This window comes from Mustela nivalis (assembly GCF_964662115.1).
Source record: "Mustela nivalis genome assembly, chromosome: 8".
Lineage (NCBI taxonomy): Eukaryota > Metazoa > Chordata > Mammalia > Carnivora > Mustelidae > Mustela > Mustela nivalis.
The window spans coordinates 105,886,276-105,899,253 of NC_139027.1; the positions used below are offsets into that span (position 1 = coordinate 105,886,276).

Below are 12,978 nucleotides of genomic sequence, written 5' to 3' on the forward strand. Positions count from 1 at the left end.
CTAATTTCCTAGAAGTGTTTTAGAATTCTGTTCTGCTTATTCATGCCAAAGATGGAAAACTTCAGAAGTGGTGTTGTGATTTTTCTTTTCTATGCTGCTTCCATTGTCCTGACTGATACTTTTTAAGGTGCTCTTTGAAAAACTAATATTTTTAAAAATGGCTTTTTGGTAGTATGAGTTGGCATTAGAGGTTTTAGAATCCCAGATCTACCACTTACTAGGTATGTACTTAAAAACAACTTAGTTTCCTTATCTATAAAAAGCCCAGGGAGGGGGGGGGTGTTGCTATTTATTAGTTCCACCTGAACAAAGGGTTGTGGTGAGGATGAAATGACATGCATGGAAACTGCGCAATTTAAGTTACTACTTAGTTACTACTAAGTTACTACTGTAGACTTAAGTTATTACTACTTAACAGAAATTAAGTTAAGAAAAGTTTGCCATGTGTTTCCAGAGGTTGGCCAGATGTTTCTGCTTCTCCTGGTCTACTAACAGATATCTCCAACTGCCTGTGAAACCTCATTTTTTCATTATTCATTTGCCATCCTCATATATTTCCCAATACCTCTTTTCACTTCCTATTATGAGGAATGTTTTCCAGCTAACTTAGCAAGGACTTATGTGATTAACATTAATTATAGGGAACATTTTGTGAAGAAAGCTTGATTTTGCTTCTAGAGGTTTTGAACCAGTTCAGCTACAATGCTGCCAGAAGTCAGGGAAAGGGCTGGATAGTTCCATAAAATTGCTATAAACCTATGAGTTTATAAAAAGCCAAGAGCCAAGAGATTATATTGACTGTTTTCCAGTTAGTACATCTTTCATGAGCACAGAAAATTTTAGGTATGTTCTAATATATGCATTATAATTATCTTACCTGAGACAAATCAGAAATGGGTTTTATATCAGCAAACAGAGACACCACTGACAGGGTAAAAGTTTATTATTTCCTTAGGCTTGTTAGAAATCCAAATATATATCTTTTCAATAAAATAATAAAATATAAATAACTACCTTAAAGGGTACTAATTATAAAATATATCTGTATGTATCCCAAACTAAATGGTTACAATTTTTACTGATCAAGTATTAACAAAATTGTAGGACAAAAAAAAAAAAAAAAAAATCCCACCCAAATATACAACTTAGAGATTTAAAAAGAGTACAATTCAAGAAGCTACCAAAGAGTGAATGTGTATATATATATATATATATATATATATATATATATATTACACACACACACACACACACACAAACACACACACACACATACACGCATACATATATTGGGGGTGAAAATTGCTCCCTTGCTGAATGTTTGACAAAAATCAAAAAATCGTTTTTGGATGCAGTCTCTTGTGTAACTGCATTAAATCACTGCACTTACATTCTCATTCCCTATTAAAAACAATACTGTGCTCCATCTTTCAGCAAGGCCGATTTATTAAAAGTATTCCCCTGTGCCAAAAGAACTAGTAAAAAACAAAAACAAAAACAAAAAGCCTCTGCTTTGCTAACTACAGTTTCTGAGTGAAGCACATTTTATAGCTACATGCCAACATGACAGTTTTCCTGAGGAATCCAAAGAGACCCACATGCTTTAAAGCACCTGAAGTGTGGGTGTTAAAGAAACCAATCCACCACTGAATTTACTTTAATATTAACTCATCTACTGCTGAAAACAGTAGTGGCATTTAAAATTCTGGTTCCTTTCTCATACTTAGCATGATTAGCAAATCTTAATTTAGCATAGTCTTGGAATTATAACTACTGTATTTTATGCTTTTAGACTTTTGGTTAAATTAGCAAAACATAACTCATGCTTATCAATCACTTTCTGAAGAACTTCAAATTTCTTTACATATAATCTTGACACCCAATGACCCATACAAATGGTGTCTACATTATAAATAAATGAAGCACTGACTTCAAGAAGTATGCTGTCTTGGGGTGCCTGGGTGGCTCAGTGGGTTGGGCCGCTGCTTTCGGCTCAGGTCATGATCTCAGGGTCCTGGGATCGAGTCCTGCATTGGGCTCTCTGCTCAGCAGGGAGCCTGCTTCCCTCTCTCTCTCTCTCTGCCTACCTCTCCATCTACTTGTGATTTCTCTCTGTCAAATAAATAAATAAAATCTTTAAAAAAAAAAAAGAAGTATGCTGTCTATAGGATGTAAGGGATAAACATAAGATCTAATGAAAGTTTGCTACAACTGTGGTATAAAAGAAATAGCTAGATATAATTGGATGGGTCAAAGAAGACCTCATGAAGGAGGTAAAATGAAGGATAAGAAAATATTTAAAAAGAAACTAGATACTGGTCATAGAGAAAATGGAGAAAAAAGTGATGGAGATAGGAAAACAGGGGCAATGTTTCTCAATGCTGGCTTTGGTCACAATCCCTTGGGGAGGCTTTTATAAAGATAGCCAGACCTTAATACAGACCTACTAAACTTAAATCTCCCAGACTGAAGTTGGGTATTTAAATTCTTCTCTAATTCCAAAGGTGATTCTGATGCAATTGGGGACACCTAATTTTGGAGGTATCTGGGGGAAGGCCACCAGGCCTGCTGAACATACAGGGCCCAAAAAGGAGGTAATGCTGGAAAAGCTCTCTATGTCAGGCTACATAGTGTGTTGAATTCCCAGCTGAGAAAGTCTGGATGATATGCTTTGGTGATCGTTTCTGAACAGGTGTATAAATAATCAGTACTTTAGGGACATCTTGTAGAAATAAGGAATATTGAATGAAGGATGAATGAGGAAAAATATGAGAACAAGAAGATAAGTTCGAAGGACATGCATTACTGCAGGCAAGAGGAAACAAGGGCCTAAACAGTGGAATGGGGCTTTAAAAACAAAAGCGTAATTCAAAGATACACGAAAGGTAGAATTCCTAGAACCTGGGAACTGAGGAAAGAATAAGAATTGAGGGTGATGATTTTTAGCCCAGGTAAGTAGAATGCTCGTGAGACACTTAATGATGAAAAATACTAGAAAAGCAAATCTCAGAGTATTTTGTAATCTATGCATCGTACAGATTTATATCGGCTAATTATAAACTGTGCCTTCTTTAACCTTTCAAGTGACCCAATCTGGATCCAGTTTAAATGATAAACTGTAAGTGCCTTAGGTTTTAAAATACTTGTGTGTTATCCTTCTGAAATGCTATTGCAAAGTGGGAAATGAGGGTCTGGGGAGAGATCCTCAGTGTATCTAACAGATTATTATTAAAGCTGAGAGGGTGTAAGACAGCAGCAACAGAAGTAAGCAGAGGGAGGGAGAAGAGATGAGCCACAGGAACAATGTTTTGTGAGGACAGAAGAGGGAGAGAAGCAAAAGAAAGAAACAAACAAAAACAAACAAACAAAAAGGAAGGCATAAAGGAAGAAAATCATCATGAGAAGAAAATTATAAAATCAAGGAAGTACAGATATTTAAAAAATATAGGAGGATGTCAAAAGATAGTCTGGAATGTATATTTGGAAGAGAACACTATTTAAAATGGAAAAGGAGGGGTGCCTGCGTGGCTCAGTGGGTTAAAGCCTCTGCCTTTGGCTCAGGTCATGATCTCAGGGTCCTGGGATCGAGTCCCACATCAGGCTCTCTGCTCAGCGGGGAGCCTGCTTCCTCCTCTCTCTCTCTCCCTGCCTCTCTGCCTACTTGTAGATCTCTGTCAGATAAATAAGTAAAATCTTAAAAAAAAAAAAAATGGAAAAGGAGGGGACTGCTAGGAATTCTGAAGCAGTGTCCCCAGAGAGGTAAGAGTCTCTGGGATGCTGACAGGATAATGGGAGATAAAGAAAACAGACATGATGACTAATACTACTCTTTAAGAAGTTTGGAGGGTGAAGGAATCAAGAGAGATAAGAAGGAAGTGAGTACCAGGAGAGATACTGACGGACCTCAGAATAAGATGGGGTACAGAGATAGGAACAAAAAATGAGGACAGGGAGAGCATTCAGTAAGAGAAAATGAGATGCAGGGGAGATGTGGTCCAAGTCTTGGCTGTGAATCTAAGATGACTTAAGTAAAGGTGTGACTGAGAAGCTGAAGTTTTGGAAAAGTCCCCAGCAAGAAGTACAAAGTCACCCAGGGAGATGGAAAGGGTAGGTGTGAGGGTAAGGTTAATAAGACAGGTCCTAAGGAAGATGAGGAAATGTCCCAGGGAAGAAGACAAGGGAGATGGTGATGAGATCAGATGATACAGATATAAGGACTTAAAAAGAAAGGTTTTTGAATAATGGTGACAGAAATATAGTCAGGAAGTGATCTTTCAGGGACAGAGAAAAAATTTTTAAAGCTCCCGTCCCATATCATACTCCTCCCCTACACCAAAGTTTCATCAAGTAGTGACAGTAAGAGATGGAACAGGTGACTGGAAGGTATCATCCTCAGGAAAAAGATGTCAATTAGTTCAAGGTCATGGGAAGAATGCTAAGAAAAATGTCAGTTACATGGGAAATTAGAATCCAAAAGAAAAAGACCACAATGGGCCGAGTAGAAGCAGTTAGGAAACAGGCCTGAAAGGAGTTCAAACTTCCAGGTGAAAAGACACACAAAACAGAAAAATAGAAAAGAGGAGGTCACTGTACTTAGGACTCCCACAAATGATCATAGTGAAAAGGATGTTGGCCATGAGAGGTTAGTGGAGACTCCTGTTGTAAATAGTATAGACATTCTGAACAGATCAAAAAAAGAAAGAACTAGAATAACCAAATTAACCTTGTTCTAGTCTTTGATCAAAACAGAGTAAAATCTCACTTTATCTCAAAGGATACACTGAAGAAGTATTTCCTAGTTTTATCAGTCTTTCCCACAAGTGTCATAGGATTCCAGGTGAACAGGTAAGCAAAGCATATTATGGACCCCTCCCCCACTTCCTAGCCCCCATCTCATTTTTATATTATTTGGATGAAATGAGATTAGAAATGAACTTTAGGGCTGACTTGAATTTTTTTTTTTCCTTTTTTAAGAGGCTTCAAAAGGAAGCATGCAGCCACAGGGGTGTGGAAGTTGGGGATAATGGGATTTTACAGACTGATTGTGTGCACACATAAAAGCAGTGCTGCTTTTTCAAGGCCAGCTGGCTGGGGCAGGGTGGGGGTGGAGGGCAGTCTAGGAAATTACTACCCAAAGTAATTACCCTTCTGAATATACATCACGTCTCTGATAACTGTGACATTACAAAGCTGGGGCTAGTTTATATCACTGTTCCATTAGAAAGCATGGAATCACTGCTGGAATTCCACATTTTAATTTCCTAGATATGAATACCAACATTAATAAAAAGGGGGGAAGTGAAGACTAAGTAGAACAAAAATCTAACAAAATTATCTTTTAAAAATATGTTCTATAAACACTAGCAGCCTTACACGTATCGTGGGATTAATTAATGTATGCTCACCGGCTGTTGCTGCTGTGCTGTAGATACCACCCTTTACTGAGGCCTCTGTCAAGCACAGGGCTAAGTATTTTATATACATTTAACCTCATTTAATTCACACAATAACTTTACAGAGAGGAATTACTATCTGCATTTCTCAGATGCATAAATTAAGGCTTTGAAAGGTCATAGAGATATTTTATTCATTCATCATTAACAATGATTTACTGAGTACCCACTCAATAACTGTGTTTGGGGCTAGGTATACAGCACTGAACCAAAAAGATACGGAGATTATAATTGGAGGAGGTAGGGACTCAGATGCTAACCAAAAACCAAATGAATATAAAGCGAAAAGCTGTGACAGGTGCCAGGGAAGAGAAAAATGTGATGCTCAAGTGAGCAAAACAGGAGACCCTGTTTAGATTGGGCGGTAAAGAAAAGCCTAACACTTTAGGGATACAGTGTAAGCTATTTGAAAAGTAAAGAGTGTTCTGAGCACAGGAGAGGGGATGTGTTCAAGCTGCAAGTAGGGTCAGCTTAGTGAGTTTAAGAACTGAAAAAAATGTCAGGGGGCTCAAGCTCAGGGAGCAAGACGCAAGTGAGTTCAGAGAGGCAGGCCCAGATCAGAGTACAAGGTCTTGCTGGCCAAAGCCAAAGTAAGGAGTCTAGACTTTATTTTAATGAAAGAAATTTATTGGAGGTTTTTAACAGGGTAGGAGTGGGGGAGAAGGAGGAGGAGAAAGATGTTTGGCGATTATATATACTATCAGATTTCAGTCACAGTAAGGTCACTAGCCATTATATGGAGAATGAGTAATATGGAACAGGATGGTGGTAGTGAGGACAGAAGCGAAAAGACACCAAATATTTTTTGAACAGTAATGGAATTCTTCTAAGAGTTACATAGTTAGTAAGTAGTGGAGCAAGGATTCTGTCTGATCCTGAAGCATAGGCTCTTAACCATTCTCTTTAAATAGTAAGCAGAAACATTCCTTAATAATAAAACAAAACAAAACAAAGGAAAAATGGAGTTGGTCCCACCTACCCCCCCCTTTGTTTTGTTTTTGTTTTTGTTTTACTTCCTTTTACAGAGATAGCAACTAGAAGACATTTTTAGGATTAAATCTCAAAACATCTTCATGGGGCAAATGTGAGCAAGGCTTATAGACTTCTGCCCCACACTGCTAAATGATAACTTCTGGAGGTCATTAGTCAATAGCTATAAGCTATCCTGAGAATAACACCTGTCTTTCTTGCACCTTTCAATAACTTTAAACTCATTGTTGGCAGACAAATGTTAATGTTTGAGTTCACTACAACACTACTCATGATTCCTTTATGTCTTCTAAGAGCCAAAATGGAAGTGCTAGATCACCTATTTGCCAGACTGGGTGATGAATTTGAGAACTATAACCCATGAGTACTACTACTTAGCCTACAATGGTAAAAATATGCCAAGATTATTTAATGGTTTTCAATAATTATTTGAAACTAATCTTTGAATTATTAGAATTCAGCATATACTTAACAGACATATATTAATACAGACAAGGTATTAGAGGATCTACATTTAATTCCATGTTCATAGAATCTTAGAGCTAGCTAGAATAGATTTCATGAACTTCGGTGATATGTACAAACAAATTTAATAATTAATCCCCTTGTTTTAAAACAATGCAAATTACAAAACAATAGTTTGTAGTTGAACTATAACTGGCTTACAGCTTTTAAAAAGTCCACAATGGAAAAACATGTAGCTACTTTGTGAGTCACAATATACTTCTTACTACTGTATTACACATGACTCACAGCATTCACTGAGAGTTAAATATTCCCTTTATTGTTGCTATTATCTTCTAATATGCCAAATATTTTTACTTATGTGTTATTATTCCTATCTCCCATTAAAATACAAACTCCATTAAGGCAAGGAACTTTTTTCTCCTGCTGTTTCACCTAAATCCCTCCAACCTATAGAGCAATTCTTGACACCTAGCGACACTCCAAAAAAAAAAAAAAAAAATTGTTAAATGAACAAAAGAAAAGATGAGTGAGCTTCAAAGGGTTGTACCACTAAGCATCATCTGAGACAATCTTTGTGAAAGCTTTTCATAAACTATAAACCATTTTATGAATGTGGAGTATTATCACCATCATCATCATCATCATATCTCAGGTAGAGCAGTTACTAAGCACTTTTTACTCCCCAATTCACAAAAGACACTGAGGTTCAAATAGATTAAACAATTCACCCGATACCCAAAATAAGTGGTAAAATTAAGACTGAAAAAACAATGCAAATCCAGGGGTGCCTGGGTGGCTCAGTGGGTTAAAGCCTCTGCCTTCGGCTCAGGTCATGATCCCAGGGTCCTGGGATCGAGCCCCGCATCGGGCTGTCTGCTCCGCGGAGAGCCTGCTTCCTCCTCTCTCTCTTTCTACCGGCCTCTCTGCCTACTTGTGATCTCTGTCTGTCAAATAAAAAAAAAAACGCAAATCCAAATACAAGGATCTTAACCCCAGATCTATCTTTTTTATGTTGCTCTCTTCCTTGTGACATGCTTACTCCAAGTATATGAAACAAAATATATAGAACATTCTAATACATTATATGTACAATTGATACTCAAGATGATGATTAAGAACATTGTCTTTGAGGCACCTGGGTGGCTCCGTGGTTAAAGCCTCTGTCTTCAGCTCAGGTCATGATCTCAGGATCCTGGGATGGAGCCCGCATTGGTCTCTCTGTTCAGCGGGGAGCCTCCTTCCTCCTCTCTCTGCCTGCCTCTCTGCCTACTTGTGATCTGTCTGTCAAATAAACAAATAAATCTTAAAAAAAAAAAATAAGAACATTGTCTTTGAATCACACAGATCTGGGTTGGCACCCAGTTTCTGCCACTTACTTGGGATATGGCCTTCGGCGATTTAGCTAATCTTGCTAAGCCTCAGTTTCACCTTCTGTAAAATAGGATAATAACAGTGCCTCTCTAATTGTAAGGAATAAATTATATATTTCAAATGGAGCACTTAAGTCATACCTGACTCTTAGTAAATGCCCAGTAAATTTCATTTTCACCTTTGATGATGAAGTATTTGCCCAGTATCTGATATTAGAAATATCATTTGAACATAGGGTAACCAAAAAAGGGGGAGTGGGAGTGGGGAAGCAAGATGAACAGACTTTCTCTGCATTTCTATTTTCCTCTGAAGCCTGCACTGATTTTACAGATGAAAATACTAAAAAAGCACATCTTTCTCTCCCCAACACAGGACTGGACTCATTATATTACCCTGATACCCTGTGGTAAAGGAAAAAGTAGGAATGTCAACTGCTAAAAGGTGGAAAGAATAATAATTTTTTAAACCTCTGTTATCTTAAAGCTATTAAAATGATAATAGTGTCCTTTATATTTTCCAGAATTTCAATAAAAATTTGTGTTGTATAGAAAAAAATATCTAGATGGCTACTTGTTAAATAAAGTCACAGTTACTTAAGTAAATCAGTGTATGAGTACCAGGGACAATGTTTTAGACGAATTAGCCCCTGCTGGTAGGAATCATTTTTATTGGGAGAGAGTGATAGCAACCGATACATGTCTCTGGTGACTACAGTCTTGGTGACTATAATTTGTTTAAGTGTGACAGCAAACTGCATAATCCAGGCTAGTCCCTCGTAGTTGTGAATCCAAATTAGCACGCCCTTGCTCTTAATTTAAGGGAGAAGGAGAGAGAGGTTTTACCTTCGGTTTTATAAACATGTTTAAACAAGAGATTCCTATTTCCTGCTTTATCAGGTGTTGGTCTTTTCCAGGTACAGGAATTTAGTTAGCATGTTTCTTCAGAAAATTCCTCTTTGAATGTTAACTAATCTATTTAAAGGGTTAAATCCAAGAGTGAAAATTAGATTTCAATATTTATTACAGTACAATAGTATTATCTAGAAGAAATGTGCTGGTTCACAAGCACATTAAACTTTCTCACCTCCTCAGACAAATTTCACAATTTCTATTCCAACTCTTCACCTTTCCTTAGAAATCTCAGACAGAGGTAGCATTAGGAGCCATTAAAACCAATTAACACTTCACTCTCATTTGGGGACAAATAAGAGTTGGAAAAAGAGAAGAGGTTCAAGCTAATGCTTCAATGAATGCATAAATTTATAAGTCATTTCTAAAGGAAAACATGTACTTGTGACAAAACCACATGTGTGAAATAGTTAATGCTCAAATGAAGGAAATTAAGTGTAACTTCTTTCCAAATGCACACAAAATACCTAAATATCCATCACTATATTATCTTTTAATATTAAGAAATACATGGTTAAGAACCTCTTAAAAGTATCAAAATCCTGTGCTCTACTTTCAGCCAGTCTATGGCAGATTGTTAACAGAGTAACCAATTTATTCTTTAAAAAGCTTTCTGGGACAAGAAATTCTATATATATTTCAGAATTTTTTCTAAAATTTAATGTTGACACTTAAGTGTTTTAATGTGGAAGTTAAATGTAGACACTATATATTATAAACATTAAAGTGTTATATAATTACCTTCTAGAAACCCCCCACTAACTACTATTTTTTTGTGTGAAATGCTGAAGAGATGACAAGATATCAGCATAGTCAAACATGTCATTCTTGCATATAAGGTAATGGTTAAGAGTGCAGAACTTTGGAGTTGTGCCAACCCAGGTTCAAACCGCACTGGTTCTACCACCTACTAGTAGGGTAATTCTGGGCAAATTACTTAATCTCTAAACTTGCCTTCCTTAACCATACTTGGAAGGGGCAAATGATTTTAAAGTATATGTGCTTATACTTTAAAGTGCTTACTGTAGTAGTACCTGATACATTAGTAAGTATACTAATATACTAATACACAAAGCATTTAGAGACTACAGGCAGTATATTCCAGGGGTTAATTGTATAAATTCTGAAATTCAACTTCTTAGTTGAACAAGTTTCAACAAGCTTCCCCACTTGTTACTTGTTTGTTACTGGATAAATAATTTCACCTCCCTCTATTAATAATAGTTAATATATGAAATATATGAAAATATATGAAAAAGATTAGAAGGGGGCTTTGAACATATGAGGGCTCAAATAATTTCAAAAATTACTTCCACAAAGTCTCATAGAAGCTAAAATTTAAAGAGCATATCAGAGCACTTTTCTCTTCTGGTATTTGAGTAGACCAGCATTGGAAATTAATGAATACTATTAATTTACATCCAGAAATCCTTCCTATATACCAATATGTAATTATACATTAATCAAGCTCATAGCGCAGACTCCCTAGTTTCAGGTTTCCCAGACTTATCTGATGATACCAATCATCTAGAGATTGTGACTGAGCAGGTCTGGGGTGGGTCCTTGGAATTTGTATCTATAATCAGCTTCCCAGGTATGTGCTACTTTGGGGAGGCTCAAAAACCCTGCATTAGTTGAAGCTGCACCTAACAACTGAACCTAAGAATATCAAGCAGTCACACCCACTGAACAGAATTATAGTTTTAGAAATACTATGTAACAGACATGGGAATGTTAAAAAGATTTTCTATAAATGAAACAAGATGGGATCAGGAGGGAGACAAACCATAAGAGACTCTTAATCTCATAAAACAAACTGAGGTTTGCCGGGGGGGAGGGGGGTAGGCAGAGGGTGGCTGGGTTATGGACATTGGGGCAGGTATGTGCTATGGTAAGTGCTGTGAAGTGTGTAAACCTGGTGATTCAGAGACCTGTACCCCTGGGGCTAATAACACATTATATGTTAATAAAAAAATAAATTTTTTTAATTAAAAAATGTAAAAAATTTTTTCTTATTTGACAAATATTTAGCTGAATATTTATCAGTACAAAATATTCACTGACCACACATTACAGTACAATTCACAAAACGGTATGTGAAAGTTATTTGAAAAACAAACTACTTTTCAAAAATTGACATCATTCGGGACAGGAGAGTGGCAAATAGAAAGGAAGGAAATATGCTTGGCAAAGATACACATAATTATATAATACCACTTGTCCTGAGGAGTTCAGAAATTACTGGGGGAAGGGTCCTATTGGTCAAGAGGTCTGGTTCTTCAAGAAGTCTGTTATAGTTATTTATGACACTGTTGCCATTGCTAACGAGCTAAAAATGCTAATGACTGAAGAATATTCAAATAAACTCACAGCAAAAATAATTTAAAGGGTATAACAATTTTTCCTTGACCCTTCTGAACATTAGTATTTAGAAACAAAGCAGAGTTTATCTCTCATTAGTAAAATTAGCACAAAACTGGATCTGCATTTTTTTCAAGGAAATGATAAAAGGAAATGAGTTTCCATTTTCCAAGGCCTCCACACCAACCCCACACATACACCATGTACATGCTCAAACTATGGGCAACTTCTAAAAATTGAAAGATCTGCAATCTACTTCCTAGTAGAAACACAAGTATAAATAGTTTTTTAAGGAAAGCCAAGTGCAATGACACCAAAAGTAGGACTAGTGTTATTCTATTGAATGAAGAATACGCACAGAGTATAACAAATATGTATACATTTCAATACAATAAATCAATAATTGCATTAGCCATATACATCTCATGGCCAAGAGATCCAATGTAGTAAGTAAAGATATAAAACAGTGAATCTTCTCATTAAAGAATTGCTAACTACATGCATGAATTTAGAATTAAAAAAAACTAAATGCCAGTACAGACAAAAGGCTGATATCCAGGATCTACAAAGAATTTCTCAAACTCAACACACACAAAACAGATAATCATGTCAAAAAATGGGCAGAAGACATGAACAGACACTTCTTCAATGAAGACATACAAATGGCTAACAGACACATGAAAAAATGTTCATCATCAATAGCCATCAGGGAGATTCATATTAAAACCACATTGAGATACCACCTTACACCTGTTAGAATGGCCAAAATCAGCGAGACAGGAAACAACGTGTGTTGGAGAGAATGTGGAGAAAAAGGAACCCTCTTACACTGTTGGTGGGAATGCAAGTTGGTGCAGCCAATTTGGAGAACAGTATGGAGATTCCTTAAGAAATTAGAAATAGAGCTTCACTATGACCCTGCAATTGCACTACTGGGTATTTATCCCAAAGATACAGATGTAGTGAAAAGAAGGGCCATCTGTACCCCAATGTTCATAGCAGCAATGGCCACGGTCGCCAAACTGTGGAAAGAACCAAGATGCCCTTCAACGGATGAATGGATAAGGAAGATGTGGTCCATATACACTACAGAGTATTATGCCTCCATCAGAAAGGATGAATATCCAACTTTTGTATCAACATGGGTGGGACTGGAAGAGATTATGATGAGTGAAATAAGTCAAGCAGAGAGAGTCAATTATCATATCATTTCACTTATTTGTGGAGCATAACAAGTAACACGGAGGACATGGGGAGATGGAGAGGGGAAGGGAGTTGAGGGAAATTGGAGGGGGAGATGAAACATGAGAGACTATGGACTCTGAAAAACAATCTGAGGGTTTTGAAGAGGTGGAGGGGGTGGGAGGTTGGGGGAGCCAGGTGGTGGGTATTATGGAGGGCACGTATTGCATGGAGCACTGTGTGTG

The 12,978-nt window shown here is 36.9% G+C and overlaps 1 protein-coding gene across 10 annotated transcripts in view; it reads right to left on the reverse strand.

Annotated features, from left to right (window-relative positions):
• Positions 1–12,978, reverse strand: part of MACROD2 (mono-ADP ribosylhydrolase 2) — a 1,944,634-nt gene that overhangs the window by 1,624,876 nt on the left and 306,780 nt on the right. The gene's annotated exons all lie outside the window — the stretch shown is intronic.